Source organism: Phoca vitulina, unplaced genomic scaffold (assembly GCF_004348235.1).
Source record: "Phoca vitulina isolate PV1807 unplaced genomic scaffold, GSC_HSeal_1.0 scaffold12, whole genome shotgun sequence".
NCBI lineage: Eukaryota > Metazoa > Chordata > Mammalia > Carnivora > Phocidae > Phoca > Phoca vitulina.
The window spans coordinates 30,738,515-30,756,424 of record NW_022589715.1 but is presented as its reverse complement, the minus strand read 5'-3'; the positions used below and the strand labels follow the sequence as shown (position 1 = coordinate 30,756,424).

The 17,910-nt window shown below is 45.3% G+C and overlaps 1 protein-coding gene across 2 annotated transcripts in view; it reads right to left on the bottom strand.

The window, feature by feature from the left end:
• SERTAD2 (SERTA domain containing 2) overlaps window positions 1–17,910 on the bottom strand; it is a 108,417-nt gene that overhangs the window by 5,300 nt on the left and 85,207 nt on the right. Inside the window, exon 1 of one of the 2 annotated variants that reach the window (XM_032410843.1) lies at window positions 12,511–12,812. The exons of the other annotated variant lie outside the window; for it this stretch is intronic. The gene's annotated coding sequence lies outside the window, so the exon portion shown is untranslated. Of the gene's footprint in view, window positions 1–12,510; window positions 12,813–17,910 lie in introns of those variants that run through there. 2 annotated transcript variants of the gene reach the window in all.

Here is a 17,910-nt window from a genome sequence, read left to right as displayed (position 1 = left end):
GGGGCTCGATCCCAGGACCCTGGGACCATTACCTGAGCCGAAGGCAGACGCCTAAAGACTGAGCCGCCCAGGCGCCCCTAAACACTTTTTTAAAGGTTAAAGTTTTTCCAGAGTTTGCCTAACACATCGTCTGAGTCAAGTGTTCCCACTGAGCACGTTCAGCAGAGGAGAACTCTCACCCTCAGGGCGGGTGTTAATGACCACCTCCTGGAGCAGGGCACGGTCCACAAAGACAAGACACGCCACTCAAGAACCTGAGGGCAAAAAGCCAGTGGTGTCTCTGGGCCTGGATCTCGGCTGGTCAGCAGCTCCTCAGAAGCCTCTTTCCTCAGGCAAGCTAACAAAGTAACAATAGCTCTTTAAAGCCAGAGATTGGAGAAGCACGTGACCTTTTAAAAGCTGAAGCAGCAGCTGGGGCTCACTGGGGCTTCAAGGTAACACTGGAGAAGGGGGTGTTCCGCTGTTCCTGCCTCAGAGGCCCTGGCTGTGGAACCTGCATGAGGACAATGGACCTGCAGTTCGCGGAAGGGAGGGGCGTGTGACAAGTGTGACTTCTAGGCCCTCCTGAGACCTGACACCCCTCTTTGTCTCCTCTCTTGGCTTGGTTCAGTTCAAAGCACAGGTCTTCTACCCAGTTTTTCAGTCAAAGATCCAAAACGGACCCTGAACTTCAGGGCTGGTTAGAGAACCCCCACATGGAGAAAGGAGGTGGTTGCTTCCTCCCTTTTCTGCCCCTCCAAAAAGGAGTCTAAAGCTAACCACAGGCATGTCTCTTGGATATTTGGGGGTTCTTAATATAAGGTTCACGATAAAATACCCTTCTTTCCAATAAACCTGTTAGAAACAAACTCCTAGCATCCTAATTTTCTTAACATAAATTTTAGCAAGTATTTACTACAGCAAACTGAGCTTTGAAAATAAAGAGCAAAACTCATGGGTAGCAATAGAAATGAAAACTTCTCTTCTGGAGTTTTCTAGGAAGTTTAATCCTAAATACAACTCTACATACCAAACCTGGCTTTCAATTGCACAACTTTCATCAGAAAGGACCCTGCCCTCAAAAGCTACAATCTGCTTGGGCAAATGATCAAAAGTAACAAAGGGTCACCAGAACATTCCTAAGAAAAAGGACCAGAAACATAGGGGCCTATATTACTTCACTATCGGAAGGTTGGCACTTCCAGATTTCTTTTTTTTTTAAGATTTATTTATTTATTTGAGAGAGAGAGAGCGGGGCTGGGGGGGTGGCGTGCGGAGAGGCAGAGAGGGAGAGAATCTTCAAGCGGACTCCCCACTGAGCCTGGAGCTGGATGTGGGGCTGATTCCAGGACCCTGAGATCACGACCTGAGCCGAAATCAAGAGTCAGCTACTCACCCAACTGAGCCACCTAGGCGCCCCTGCACTTCCAGATTCTGAGTGACTCCCCATAGCAAGGCGTCTGAGAGGTTATTATGGGCTGGGGTGATCAGGAGAGACTTTTGGAGATAGGATTTGAGATTTAAATTTAAGGTGGGATTGTCTCTTAAGGCCTGTTTCCTAATCCAGACGGTAAGCCCGGTGAGGGCACAGACTCTGTCTCATTCATCTCTGTATCCTCAGGACAGGGCAGTCCCGGACACACAGAAGATGCCCCATAAATAGTTGCTGACTAAATGAATGGTAAATGGAAAGAATGAGGACAGACTCTGAGGGACAGCCAGGGAACTGTAAGACACAGAGATGTGTGTGTCTTTGTCCCTGAGTGTGAACTGTGCATGGGAGGGAGGGTCTGAGAAAGAGGAGAACTGAACAGACCTCAGAGGTGACAGCTGTACAGGGCAGGACGTCCTCAAGGCAAAGTGATGGGACTGAGGCACATCCGGTGGGCAGGGAAGCCTTAGCTCAGAAGGCTGTCTCGTGAATGCCTGTCACACTTCTCAAACTTGGGCGAGTACCCGACTCACCTCAAGGGCTTCTAACACAGAATGCTGACCCCCTACCCCCAAGATTCTCATTCAGCAGGTCTAGCGTGGGACCCGAGAAGGCATTTCCAGGTTTCCAGGTAATACTGGTGTGGGGACCCTATTTTGAGAACCACAACTTCCTCTTTTCCCCATCCGGCCATTTCATGTTTAAGCCTGTGGATATTTTTACCCAATTAATCTTGGGTCCAAAGGTCTTCTCTATTTGTGTCTAAGCAAGTAAGGGAAAAAAAAAAAAAAAAAAGAAATGAACAGAGTTTTTGCAATGGCAACTGACAACTGACATTAAAAAAAAAAAAGCTCTCTGCAGAATTAAGGTGTCTTCAGCTCAATTTTAATGGTAAAGCCCAGCTTCTCAGCCTGATACATCAGATCCCACTGGCTCAGTGGGACCCAGATTCTTCTTGCTAGGATCTTTTTTTTTTTTTTTTTAAAGATTTTATTTATTTATTTGACAGAGAGAGAGACACAGCGAGAGAGGGAACACAAGCAGGGGGAGTGGGAGAGGGAGAAGCAGGCCTCCCACCGAGCAGGGAGCCCGATGTGGGGCTCGATCCCAGGACCCTGAGATCACGACCTGAGCCGAAGGCAGACGCTTAATGGCTGAGCCACCCAGGCGCCCCTCTTCTTGCTAGGATCTTAGGGTGCAAGGTAGTGAGGCCTTAAGCCCAGCATCCACAAAGGAACTGAAACAGTACCTACGCGTTACCTAAGCGTTAAAAGGCTAACATTTCATAGCTTTTATACTGTTAAGGCATTAAGGAAAAAATGCAAACTTTAAAAAAAAAACAATCAGAAAGTTCTCTTTAACTCAATGTTTTTCAACTTTTTAAAAGCTATGCCTTAAAAAAAACTCTCCTTTAATGCTATTTGAACTGTCAAAAATAAGTGTTATATTTAAAGTAAGAATATTAAATCTACTTTTGCAAACTACTACTTCTGTCATCTCCCCCTCCCGCCACAAGCCATTGCTTTAACCTGCAGGCTCTCCCCAGCCCTCTGTGGCCTCCCACAGACAGGCCCGCGGGGGGCAGTGCTACTCTTGTGGGCAGCATCCCTGCTGGCTCCTGTGGGGGCCTGAATGGGAAGCCTCCTCAGCCCACCGTGAGGGCTGACTTTCTGGCTTTCTATGTGCTGGTCAAAAAAAGGATGTAAATCATTACTTCAAAACACCTCAAGGCCCAACTGGTTCATAGCTTGTGTACATTTTCAAGAGCCTGTTCCAATGTCCTTTTGTACCAGTAAATAAAAACTAGAAAGCCACTGTTTTCCCTTCTCGGGAGTGTAACGGGCTTCACGATTAAGTGACATGTTTTAAAAGTCAGTTAACGAGGCAGAGTGAAGCCCCGGTGTCTGCAGTCAGGGAAGGGTAGCTACGGGGGAGCACGGCTTCTGGGGAGCTGGTCAGCGGCCTGTACACTTAGGATCTATGCACGTGTCTGTATGCATGCTGTACTTTAATAAAAATGTTTTTAAAAACACTAGTTATTAGCTCTCAAGATAAAGGCTCCCAGTTCAAAGCGGAGCTTGGGGAAGCCATATCCCTAATCTCTTCACTACATCCTTCAAGGTGACCACTGGCTGCTGAAGGGCACAGAAGTACCCATGCTGACACTAAAAATCATAAAAATGAGACATTTACAGCGATGCCAAAAATTCAGAACAATGGTTTGTCCTCATGCATCAACCTCATTTGAAGAAAAAAGAAGCTAAGAGAAAATGTGTGACAAGTGTCTTCAAAAAGGCTAGCAGGGGCTATTTCCTCATCTGACGTCCTGTGCTGCCAAAACCCACAGCCCTTTAAGTGGAAACACACACATTCTTTCAGTTTCTTTTGGGGGTAGTGGTAGAAGGAAGGAGTGCCCCTGGCAAAATTATTGTGTGTGTGACAGACTTCCAAGACCCAGAGAGAGGCCGGCCAGAGAACTGGCTCTGAGACAACTTCTGAGACACGGAATATTCTCATTTCTCTTCTCCGCACCCCATATACTTGCCTTAAGATGCATTCTGGATCCTGTTTTTGAGGTGGTCCAAACAGAGAGCTTCTGTGCCTAAGAGAGGACACCTCCCAGCAGCCACAGAGCAGAACTCTGAGAAATGGTTCTTCCCACTGTCAGACTGTCACACAGCAACTCCCAGGCAGGAAGGAAAAGCCCGATCCAACTTCAGTTGGGGGAAGCCACATTTGCTTAGACAACTTTCTACACTGTTAAAATATTACACTTTAAAAAACACACAGGGCTCAGAAATCTGATAATGTCTATGCTTCTAACACCCTCCCTCCCCCAAGTAACAACAAAACACACCCGGAGAACAAAAAGGCCACCCTGAAAAGGACGTGGTAGGTGGGGGGGTTGGGGGTTGGGGGGGCAGGATCACAGAAACAGCGAACAGAAACAGGCCCAGTCCTCCAAAGGCTCACCACCCACGGCTGTGCCACGTGCCATGCTGCTCCTCGCAGTGGGGACAGACCCCCGAATGCGGGAGTGGGTGGTGGCATGGGTGGGGGAGATCTGGAGGGTGCAGGAAGGGGGGGGGTGTGGAATCAGCCCTCCCAAAGGCTGCCTTCAGACCCCAAAGTGACTGCCTCTGGCCTCGGGGAATGGCAGAAACAGGGGCAAAATTCCAACGGGGAGAAAGCCTGTCTGCTTATTTACAGACTGGGTAAGGACTCCCAGAAGACAGCGGGGAGTGTTAGTAACAGAACCCCTAAAGTTGCCTGCCTCGGGAAAGGTTTTTTTTTTTTTAAAACAAAACAAAACAAAACAAAACAAAACAAAAACCAAAGCTCATCCAGGATGAGGTTCCTGCAGTAACATCCATGCTAATTGGTAAGTAAGACAAAGCCTTCCCTAACAAATCAGCAATGTAATTATGAAGCCAGGCACTAGATGAAGCCAGTTAGGCGCGCTCGGGCGCTATTCCGCAGCTGTAACCCGACACCACGCTCGCGGCGGCGCCTCCACCCGGCTCTCCCCGCTGCGCCGGGGGCTCGGGGCCGCAGGGCACCGCACCGGCTGCTCGCTGCCCGTCACACCCTGCATTTCCACGGAGACCCAGGGAACAGTCCTCCCTGCTGTCCTGACAGCGCCTTACAGCCTACAGATAAAACCAAAATTCGGCCAGGAAGGCCACCTCTAACTCAACTAAAAAAAATAAAAATAAAAACAAAAAACTTTTACGGTTTCAGAATGTCTTCTAAAGTCCACGTTTCAAGAAACTCTAGCTTTCCCTCTCAGGATTTTTACTTCCATGCTTCCATTAAACCGAAGATCGTTTCAGACACTGTTGGTTTGTCAAATTCATCTTTTCTCTTGGAAAAAGAAAAGGAAAAATTTAAACGTTGACAACTAACTGCATTTAGTAGGCAAACCAGACTCAAATTCTGGGAGAGAATGTTTCAAGTAAATATTTCTTTGGACTATACTATGGCCTTGTTAATAAACATCTGGAAAGAAAAAGGGGCTTTTTAGAATGTAACTGTTAAGTAGTATAAAATGTTTCTAATATCCTGTCTTACTGGTTCCTCTACCAGCTGGAAATTTTAGGTTTTAAAGCTAACTTTTAAGAAGCTAGGGACACCAGTCGCCTTCTTCCAAAGACAGTGGAAATGCTAACAATTACTTCATTTTACCTAAGGATTCTGGCTAAAAGCACCACACCCTTAAAGTAAAAGATCGAGCAGAAATATACAGATTCCGAACTTAAGTTTAACAAAAACATAATATATGAGGCCTGGATTTGCTTTCAAATCCTCTAGAAAAAAACTGGCCATGTGGATGAAACAAAATTGACAAAATGTTGACAACTACTGAAACTGAGTAATAAGTATAAGGGGATGCATTACACTCTTCCTTTACTTTTGAGTGTTTTGAATTTTCCATAATAAAAAGTTAAAAACACACAGAACACGTCAATACATATGTTTAAAATGCTACGATTTCGAAAAATCAAATAAGAACAATAAATTATTTACACTCTCAGCGAGAACTATTCTATTAACTTGATTAGTTTACACAGAAGAAAGCCATTAATGCTCCATGTAAACAAGCATGCCCAGCACAAGTCAACTCTTTTCAAACTCTGAAAGACAGCACATCACATCCAGCCACAAGGGGGCGCAGCAGAGCAATAAGGCGCGCCTGAAGTCTGATTATTGCAATTCTACCTATAGATCTCTCAAAGTATACACACTTCCGAGATTGTTCCCAAATTACAGTCTACACAGGACAGTGCTAAGCAAGCCAAGGGCCTTGCCAAGCCCAAACTAAACTATGTTATGTTATGATTCAAACTCTGAAAATACTGTAGTAGAAAACGCTGCTGCCTGTGTATAAGTAACAATGATGTTTCAAAAACCATGGTTAAAACCCTTGGAGAATTCCTGAAGTGAGAACACACAACAACAACAACAAACATACAAACCCAAGTCATAAGGTGAGGACTCGGAGAAGCCAACAGTTCAAAATTGCCGGTGGGGGTCCTAAAGTGAACTCCCAACCACACAGTGAGTTAGTCTCAATTTTACCAGTATTGAAAAGCCTTCAATAATCCTATTGCCTCTTAAGAACAGGAAACTAATTCCACACTGAACAGATAATGGCTTCAGGCAGTTATTTGGGAAAACTTCATAAAGGATACCGGGGAGGAGCCATTTAACTGTAAAATGTAACAAAGTTAACCTTAGAGAGATAATGAAACCACTTACTGTGTAACTACCTTGCTGAAATTTTTTCTACTCAAATTACAAGTTGAGGTTCTATGTTGTTGTATGTTCCATAATAATGTCCATAAACAACTATTATCACCCATCTTTCCATTTGAAACTTCGTAAATATAAACCTTTATAATCATTTAAATTATGATGCTAATTCATACTAATTTGGTGTCAGGAACATCTTTAACATGCTGAATCTAAAGACTCATAATCAATTAAGGAAAAAAGTTCTTAGATTTTAATTTCTTTCTTTCCCTTAAGATAATGTGCCTGTAAAGGGTAGCCAGCCTTGCCCCACCCCCATTCCCATGCATAATGAAAATATTTTTTTCTCCTGTATTTATAATTGCTTGGATGGGATTCTGGTTTCAATCCTCCTGTAGCGTCTTTTCCCCAAAGATACCTTGTTTTTCCCCTCACATTAGAGACCCGTAATAAACAATGTCAGCGGGCATGAAAGGCTTAGGGTAGAAACCAAATGCTTTTTGCCAAAAGTAAGTGACAGTTTTTTGTATTTTTTTAAAAAGAGGGCCATCAGATCTATAAAACAGTCACACTAAAACAGGCAAATGTAATTTGTTAGAATGCATCTGTATAAAATAAAATTATATCTTTAATTAAACAGGAGTTTAATTAAACAGGAGTTTCAGAGGCAAGAAGGCAGGTGCTACTTGAAGAATCCACACTTTGAATTTGTAAACCAGCTACCCTTAGACCGCTAGCAATCATCATCAGGTGAATCTATTTTATTTTCCATTTCTGGATGTGGTAAAAAATATTTTTTAAAAGTCAGCCTGCTTTAAAAGCTACTCAGAAGAGACCATCAGCAATTTCATGACCAGCAGAGAGGCAGCACAAAAATTTCTTCTTCAGCTGCAGACCACAGAGCTCAAATTCCTCTGCCGGACCGCTTCTCTATGACAGCAGGGAAGACACAGAAGTACACATGCACATGGAGGTTCCCTCCTCCAAAAAGGAGAGAAATCTGAAAGGCAAATCTGTATCATGTGTTATTACAGAATGGGAGAACCACTCAGGGAGGATCAGTTTAAAACAGTCGCCACGTCATTATCTCGTTAGCCTGGCTAGAATTTTATGCAAACCTGTTCTGGTGTAGAGATGACCTTGGGACTTTCAGATTCCCCAAGTTTAACTCAGGCAACACTTCTGAACACCAGGGTGGGGTACTCCGGCAGCCCTGCTCGAAGCCCCAGGAGCTGCGGCGTGGCGGGGAATGATAAGCAGCCAGCCAGGAGAGGAGAGCAAGGAGCTAAAGGTTGATCTGCAGCAAGTGGAACATCCGCATGTAACTTTCTGGCCCTGGCACATTCAGGTCGTTCTTTCTACTTTTGTTCAACAGATTCACACAGCCCACTACAAACATGAGTGTTCATACATAAAATGCCCTGATGAGCCAGAATCCCTTCCCCTTCACTATTTTACATGAAACTCCCTAGAACCACAAAAAATGCTTGGTTTAGGGGCTTCTTGTCAGTTAACCGCCTATGAAGACTGTGAAAGCAAAAACCTTAGAACCACTTGGTAACTCCGCAAAGTTACAGGTTTTTGCAGAGAGACAAAAAGATAGTAAGTCAGACATGAATTAGTTTTAAGAACTTAGGTTTGCTGCTACCTGGAGTCACTAGAGAAACAAAGCTGCCTTTGGGCACCTAAAACTAGTCAGACCTGCTGTAGCAGTTGCACGGTGGCTCCAGACCTGCCCTCCACTCTCCTCCCTCCAGCCCCCACCCCACACATCCGCAGAGCTCACTCCACTCAGGGTGGGGCCGGGCCGGGCACACTCACCCCTTGTTCGGCCGTCCCCGCTCAGAGGCAGGGCCAGCACTGCACACGCAGCGTGCAAGTGTAAGGGGAGGCCAGACAGGCGAGCAGATGCCGACTCCATTCAGAACTGAGAGTGGCCCTGGGTACAGAATACGGCTTATGTGATCCTCGGCTTCTAAACTACATAAATCAAATTGTGATGTTTGTGTCAGTGAATCCTGGCAGGTATTTCCAATTAAGTTCAGATGAGGGACAGAAGACCCTAAGAGGAGACAGATGAGCCTTTCCAGCTTTTGGAGCCCTCAGACCACAATGAGAGCAGAATTTTCAAAAGGGAGTTTGCATTGTCTATATGAAGTGCTTCGTTCAAATGATAAGCGTTTGTTTCGTCCTGTTAAAAGTCATATGTTTTTCAAAGATAATGTGATGTTTTTATTTTGAAATTTTTATTTGTGTTTCAATGAAAATTTTTAGACAGCCAAGCATGTTTTGTTTGTCTCATGATCTTCAAGAAAAAAAAAAAAAACAAAAAAACCCCACAAGGCATCTATTTATTACCCAGAATAGGAATGTCGTCTTATTGGCCTGACATATGCCATTCACAGATTCATACAAAGAATGAACTGCGACACAGTGCTCATGGAGAAAGACACTGCTCCACACAATGAGTGATGGGCGCTCCAGGGGACAGTTCTGTTCACAGGGTTTCCCAGCATCTGCACAGAGGGCAGAAGTTTGCTTTTCATACCAATTGCACTGGCCACTGGAGACATTTTTTTTTTTTAAAGACATGCCAACGTTGGTTAGTAGCTGTTTCCTTCGAGAATATTAAAACTATATTAAATATCCACATACTTTTTAAGCAGAAGTCCTAGCTTATGGGTTTCCATCATTTGTTTAAGTAATGGTATCAACAGTAGGCAGAAAATTATCGTTTATCCATATGCAAGTGGCCGCAGAATTTTGTATGTTCTGTTGGTCAGTATTAATTAATGGAAAGACCTATGAAGGTGGGCGTTACCCTTCCTGCAAGGCCACTTTTCACTGAAAGCCAAAGCTTGCCCTCTGGTGCCTTTAGCATATACGTGATCTTTGGATTCAGTAATCAAAGAGACCTCTCTCTTTCTCTTTCTGTCCTTGGCCAAGAAACTACTGCAACTAGAGCCATCCCCTACAGGATATTCCATAACAACAAATATGAAATTTCTGTAGCAACAAAGTTTTAAAACAATTCTACAAGTGAATTAAAGTTCACACTCCTAAATACCATATTTATCTCCACGTTTTTAATCTACATATAATATTGACAGTGATCTTGATTTTTCTGATATAAATGAAATATAAAATAAAGCTCCATGCTTTTACTAGTGTTCTTTAGCAAGAAACCACAGCAAAAAAACAAACTCAAAAAGCTTCTGTTGTAGCTTTTACCTTTCTGAGTTAAAGTGTAAAATCCTTTGACAGAGGGTAGCCTTGTAGTATAATTTGATACTGATAATTTGTAGTATGCTACTTTGACAAAAAAAAAAGCTTTATGCGTCTGTCTGTATTTTTGACCTCCCCCATACCTTTTTTATGTTTTGTGTATGTGTCTTTCTAGAGTACTGTTGTACTTTTATTCGGCCACTGGAGCGTTATTTAAAATAGGGGATGCCAAAAGTATCAGTTGTTACATAAATTTGAATGAGTTTTAAAATAACAAAATTTTGGGGTGCCTGGGTGGCTTAGTCGTTGGGCTTCTGCCTTCGGCTCAGGTCATGATCACAGGGTCCTGGGATGGAGCCCCAAATCTGGCTCCCTGCTCCGTGGGAAGCCTGCTTCTCCCTCTCCCACTTCCCCTGCTTGTGTTCCCTCTCTCGCTGTCTCACTCTCTGTCAAATAAATAAATAAAATCTTTAAAAAAAAATAGCAAAATTTTTACTTTTTTCTATGCTCATTATTAGTAATTCAGTGTGTGGCAACTGGGTAAAATTTATATTTCAGTTTCTCGCTAAAAAAGCTTCCAAGGGGGACAATTCAGGAAACAGGAGCCTAAAGAATTTCAAAATCTGAATTAATATCCTTCTCTTAATTCTTAAAAGGAAACAAGACTGAGCAGCTGTTACCTAAGAAGCTGTAACACTTGCCTGACAATAACACTGTTCCTTAGGACACCTCTTGTTGTACACTTGGTTGGTATTATAAAATGTGAGTCCTCTCTCCTACCTGTTGTAATAAAGCAAGGAACAGACTGTCAAAAAAAAAAAAAAAAAAAAAAAATGGCTGTCAAATGCATTTCATTGAATTTCTCACTTGACAGCAACATGGTTATGTACATTTTAATTAGGAGTTGGGGGTAAGTAAAAATTATTTTCAGGGCTTCCAAACTTGATGAACAACATAAACAACTTTACATTAACGTGTTAATTTCTCTAAGTAAATCAATGAGGCTGAAGGAAAACTTTCTAACACACGTCTCTCCTTTTTCTACAAAGAAACTGATAAAATTAACAGGAAAGCAGAGATCCATGAACAAGCTATTCTTGCTCAGGCCAGAAGCTGGGTCTTCCGATGGGTATTTTCACCCTCACAGCACACCCTCGCTTGCGCAAATCAGAATAGACTGCTATAAAAAGTGGGAGCAATGGGAGGAGCTCCTAGAGTGAGGCATGCCTTCTGGTTAGCTGAGCAACTACCTCCTTCACCCCCTTCAGCAAAACAATGAAGAGGCTCTCAGGTGGACTGTCCTCCAGGGGTTGAGTGGAGCCAAGAGCCCACTTCAATCTTGTCAGAGACTAGTCCCTAATTATAAAATGCTACTTTGAACACTTAAGGCCTCAGGGATCCTATTGGCTGCTACAACTTCTAGGTTCTTTACACACATTATGGACATTTCTTAACATATCTTGGGAAATCAAAAAGCATATTTCAAGAACAAAGCTTGAAAACATTTACTGTCTTCCTTAAGACTAACTGGGGCTGCCCAATTCAATTCAAATAAAAACTGCTATAGTCTGAGGCTGTATGTCTCACCCTCCTAATGTCCCCTCCCCATTCAGTGTCTGTAAAAACTTACTTTCCACCACCCAAAACATCCCGAAACTACCCAGTTTGAAAGCAGAAAGTTATTCTAAGACAAACTGTACCTAATCTTTTTGTGAAATTTAAGACAACCCAAAACACTACTCCCATCTCAATCTATTACCACAACTTCTGCTAAAGGTAAGCTAACTGATGGCCAAGAATAAAAATAAGAACAACTTATGATTTTCTCTAGATGCAATGGCCCTCTGGCACCCTCTGTCTTAATGGTACAAAGTCCAGGGCCAGGGACAGCTGGCTCCCCTTAGCCCCCTCCCTTTCAGTCATAGGCGGTTACCACCAAGATGACTTGTAGATTTCTAACTTAAAAGCCAGTGAGACGTTAAGTTTAATACACACATATATTCAAAATCAATTCACTTGTCACGGGCGAAAGGAGGGTAGAGAGGGATGTTTTCAAGCTAAAAACACAGAGAAACTCACAGAAACACACTATAGCAAGTTGGATGCACACCCGGTCGCGGAACCCAAAAGTGAAGCAGCCTTCACTCCAGCAATCCGAGCCTTAAAAAAAAAAAAAGTCTCGTACGTTCACAACAACACAACGGCCACAACACGCACACACATCCCAGCTGTAAAAGCGACAGCTCCCAGCTCCCTCCGCCCCATTGCTGGGCTCCGGTTAGCTCTCGACCCCCTCCTGACCCGGGTCCGTGACTGCCCGTCCCCTGCCCTTCCCCCAGCAGATCTGCCCGCGTACGCTGGGGGGTCCCCGGCCCTCACCCCGGGGGTCTAAGGGTGAGAGGCCGGGAAGCAGTGGGAGGGAGCGCTCCTCCGGGTACCTGCACCAGGCCAGGTCCCTCTAGCCGAGGCGCCCGCCACCCTCGCGGCCGCCCGGGCCCCTCCTCCGCCCTCCGGGCTCTCCCGGCCCTGGCCGGGTCCCAACGCCCCCCCCCCCCCCATCCACCCAAAGGGAGCCCGGCGCATCCGAGGATCCCCTCCAGCCTGGCGCCGGGAGAACTTACCACATGCAGCTCCACCTGGGAACTAACGCATCAGGAGGGGTTTCTGCCCACTCCTCAAGCTACTCTCTCTCCATGCGGAGTCCCCGCTCCGGGGGCCCGAGGGTGGCGCCGAGGAGCGGGCAGGAGGCGAGACCGAAGCTAAGACTCCGCAGTCCTCTGCCGGCGCGCTCGGAGCATTATACAATGGTGGAGGCGGCGGCGGCGGCGGCGGCGGCGGCAGGCAGGCAGGCAGCGGAGGAGGAAGCGGGAGGCGGGCGGAGGGGGCGCCCTGACCGAGCGAGCAGCAGCTCGTGCTCCAGCACTCTCTGTGCAGGAGTGACGTGCGGCCAGCGAGCCTCCCGCGAGCTCCGGGCCCCGGGCTCAGCAGGCCCCGCCCCGCCCCCGACCCCGCCCCCTCCCCCGGCGGTCCCGGGAGGCGCGATAAATGCCGAGCCGGGCCCCGGCCGCCGCAGGAGCAGGAAGGGGCAGGCAGAGCACGGGAGACGTCGGGTGGCAGCGCCGCCCACGGCTCCCTCTCCGGCCGGCGCGCCCTTTATTTTCTCTTAGGGAAAGGCTTAAGGAGATGGCGAGAGGAAAAGGGACACTCGGGCCAGGGGACCACAACTAACCACCAATAATCCCCTCACACTCCAGAAAATACTCATGCAAATGACCGAGCGGCTAGTGACAAAGGCGGCGGCGAGTGCAGCGCGCGCACAGCCCGCTGAGTCGCGCGACCGCAAATATGACAAGCATCTAAGCTATTCGGCAACTTGGGGCCGGTCAGCAGGGCAGACAGGGTCCCGCGGGGGAGGAGGGGATAGGAGGCGAGGGGCAAAAATTCGACCCCGAGGCACGGCGTCCACGCTCCCTGCGCGGCTTTCCAGACAGACGTCCCTGGAGAGCGGGGGGGAGGGGGGGAGCAGCAGCGTCCGCAGCTGGGACACTCCCAGACGCCCCCGTCTCCGGACGCACCAGCGGCCTGCAGAGATGTCCGAACCGCAGGACGGGGGCTCCAGCTGGAGCCGGGGTCAGAAAATGCCCCTTGCGCGCGGCGGCCTCCGCCCAACACTCGAAATGGGTCACCAAGTCAACAGTACTTTCGGAGTAGGACGGAGCCGAGTTGCACTCTTCGTGGCCGGCCGCCCGCGCTGGCAGAGCCCACGCAGGTAGGGAAGCCCAGGCTTGGAGACGCAGCGCGGTCAGAGGCCCCGTCCTCCGCCCGGAAGCTTCATGTGGATAACCTTTTCCCTCTCCTTAGGACGGCATCGGCTTTGAACTACTTACATGTGGCAGGGAAATGTATACTAATTGGGAGAGGTGTGTATGCCTGAGTGCTGCGAATTTAAAACACGAGGAAAAGAGAGACAGCTCCCCTGGAAAATTAATGATTATTTTAGAAAATTACATGCGCGTTCAATGTAAAGCTGTTACAAAAAGTAATTCAGGTACCTTAAAATTTTGGCTGTCACCCCAATCAATATCTCAGATATCTGGCGTTTAATGGTTCACTGTACTAGTTATATTTAAGGATAATAAAGCTTTAAGACCTAACATAAAGGTGATTATAAGTCTTTAACATCAAGACAAGTGTAGACCTATTCAACTCTTCTGTAATGATTTGTTATCAATCAAATTGATGATCTTATTGAAATTAAACCTGGGCTAAAATGTTGGTAGAAAAGACCGTGTTTCTCATTTTATCTTGAAGGAGAATAAAAAAGGTTTTTACTTGACCCTCAGTATAATTAAAATCTTACAGATTTTTCTTTAAGTATAACCGATGCCAAAAGCTAATTATTTGTGGATATCTCTGGAAAGTTTCATTACAGTGGCGCTCCAAATTACACATCATGGAAGTAATGCTCAGGGCCCTCTGCAGGTCCTGCTCAGTCTGTGCTGGGTGGCAGAACATTCAAACATTTTGCTGTGAAGCCAAGATATTTTTCATTTCCAGAGTTCTGCCTTTTAGAGACAACACTAACTACTAACAGTTTCCTAACCACCCACTCACTTATACTTTCAGCGCTCACTTTAAGGAAAAGCCATTGAAATAGAAGGTGCAATAATCTCTTCCTGTGATATCTTTGTAGCAGAGGCCAGAGGCTCTGTTGAATTTAAAATGAATTTAAACTGTTACTCATGAATTGAAGTTAGCAGTGAGTTAAACTTACAGAATTTTTGTGGAACTTGGATATTTTCTAGCAAATGGATTACCAAATGCAGTGTTCCTGTACAAAAGAACCAAAATCAAAGTGACAAGCTTTGTGTCTCCAGAGTGGACCTGAGATTCTGCTAAGGCACGTTATTCAGGAAAGGTCGGACTTCTTAGGAGAGCAACCTGAGTTTTCGAGTGAAGAGGTTTTCACCTTTCCACACTTTTGAAGGTAGTAACCTCTTAACAGTATACACAGTATATAGGAGTCCCACTTCCCCCACTTTTAGATTCTGGTATCTTCCATCAAAGCTTGAAGTGGCAGCTTCAACAGCTGCTTATGTGGTCCCACACAAGGTGGTTAACCACCCCTCCCCCCAGGCTGAGCCCCCACAAGGCAGCCCAGCAATCCCCGCCTGGCCCTGGGAACCCAACTCCACAAAGATAAGGAAAAGCCCTCCCTGAGCTTTTGAAGTCAACTCCCTTCAGTATGCAATGGCATGATTTTTTTTTTTTTTTTTAATCATTGCTTATTCTTAGCAAATGAACAAGAAATGTTTCGTGAAAATATAAGTGTGGTTTTCACTCTCACTCTCTGGGACATTTAAAAGCCCATTTAAAATAATCCTACCCTCAGGATTTAGAGTTTAGAGTTTCTCCTTCTCACTTAAAAATATAAGAAATTTGGCCAGGCATCCACATGTAACTATCGGGAATATATCTGTTTGGGGAGAAAACAAACATGGCTTTTGTAAGAATAGAACGGTGATGGTAATTTGCAAAAATACTCATTAGTTTAGTTTCAGAGAGGTACTTCTCAACATTGCTTTGTATTCTGGGTACTAGTTTGCACTTCACTGCTTCTCTTTGAAAGTTTCTGGGCCTTCACATCTTGCAAACTACTAGAGGACTTCACTAACTGAAGGCTACTTTTAGCACTTAATTAGCATGCACCCAAGAAATGACACCAGGACAAGCTGGCTATATAAACTGAGAAACAAAGACTTTAAAATAGTTTTAAACGGGCGCCTGGGTGGCTCAGTCGGTTAAGCGACTGCCTTCGGCTCAGGTCATGATCCTGGAGTCCCGGGATCGAGTCCCGCATCGGGCTCCCTGCTCGGCAGGGAGTCTGCTCCTCCCTCTGACCCTCCCCCCTCTCATGCTCTCTCTCTCTATCTCATTCTCTCTCTCAAATAAATAAATAAAATATTAAAAAAAAAAAAAATTAAAAAATAAAATAGTTTTAAACTTCACTTTTTCTTTCTCCTTTACCATATTTTATCTCTCAGGCTCCACTTGAAATACTAGTAGTAATCAGCCACCTCTGTACCTTGGAAATACTGATCTTACGGCAAAAAAATAAAATCAGATAAAATAAACATTTCAGTTCTTGAGACGCATTGTATGCAGCCAGCTGGGCTCAATCATCTTTTCATGGAAAATACATCCTTATTGAACCTGGACTTCCCACTCACTGATAATGTAAAACCATTAACTTCAAAATAAAGTTCTGGAAGGCACATCACCTAACTGATTACCAAGGAGTTGATACTGGACACGGTGATTTGGAAACCACAACTCTCTCTCTCTCTCTCTCTCTCTCTCTCTCTCTCTCTCGAAGATGGCACAGACAGGTTCAGTATTTGCAGCCACTAGGAATTGAAAACTTCGTTGTAGCAATGGAGAATGTTAACACATCTCCTTCTGCAGACTCCTCTCCGGCTCTTCCTCCACCCACTTTTGTCAGGTTTTTTTCCCTCTTTCTCCCTGAGGTCACGGTTCACACAAGCAGAACTTCAACTCCAGGGAAGGGCTGCTTTTGCACAGCTTCCCTAATTATTACTGGCCTGCTTTGCATCGGCAGCCCCTTATGTTCTGAGAGAGAGCTATTCTGTTAGAGATACACCTTCTTCTCTTTAAAAATCTGACAATATTTAAATCCAAACTTGGGACAAAATCTTAGTGATAATATTTGAAGAAAATGCTTTTCAAGCCATTTTTCCCCCTAACACTGTTGATTAGTCCCTTCTAAGCATGACTAGAAAAGATAGCTTCTTTTGGGCATTAGTGTCCTTCCTATTCCAATTGCCACTATTTTCCATTAAAATCTTCAGATAAACTGTGAGGTCCAATTTGGAGCAGCCCTTCTTAGAGCCTCCAGCGTTTGCTCTCACCCTTTTCTCAGCTGGAAAGCAGAGGCCTTTCCTGGTAACAACTCCAGTGGTCCCTTCCTTCTGGATGCTCTTCCATTAAAGACTGGTGGTGGCTTCTCGCAAGCATCTCTCCTTGTCCCCAGTTCCGCTCACAGCACTACCCTCTCAGGGGCCTCTGCATGTCAACTCTGTACTGCTTGTGTATAAACCATCCTCCCTTCTTGAGGAGTTCATACTCTTCTCAAGATACTGGGCACTACTGGCATCCACAGAAAACATCAATAAATGTTAGAAATCGCATGGCCTCCACGCCTTCCTTGTCCTTGGGAACCAGCCTGCTGAGAGGATGAGTCCTGGAGTAGGAGTAGGAAGATCTCGTACAAATAAATCACTTAACTATGATTAATCGTTGACTTTTTAGTTTCTTAATCTGATATTTCACAGATTTAAGGTCAGCACTGGTTCTGGGGAAAAGAGCACAGGTTGTTGGTCAGGAGATTTCGGGTCTAGGTCCTCAGCCACAGCCAGCAGGGAGGCTGAATCAGACCCTTGGCATCACAGGGCCTGCTTTCACACCCTTCAAAAGGAGGTGCTCAGGCTCAAAGATGTCTGTAGCCCCTCCCAGAGCTAGGAGTCTATAAAAAAGTGGTAACGATGTAGACTATCCCCATGGGGGATTTTTAGGCTCAAATGAGATAATCTGCTCAAACTGGAAGAATATAAAACCAACTTCACATTCACACATTTCTAAAAGAAAAGAGAAGTACAAATAATGATAATAATATACTCTATTCAATAGGATATGTTCTTGGAATTATTTTCGTATCTAGAAGACAGATTTGAGCAATCTACCTGTACTCTCCTAGATCTGTTACCCATTATGGTTCAAGTCACCTATCTGGGAAATCTGTAGCTCACACCATCCCTCCCCCAACGTTTGGATAGAAGCAGGATGGTTTAGAAGGCATTTTCATGTGGATTTACATGTTCACTCTTCATAGCAGCTTCCCTGTGCCATAGGCAGGACAGGTACTCCTCACATCTTACAGAGGAGGGAACAGAGGCTTGGAGATGGACCTGCCAACTGAACTCCTTTACCAAGCTGACTCCCAG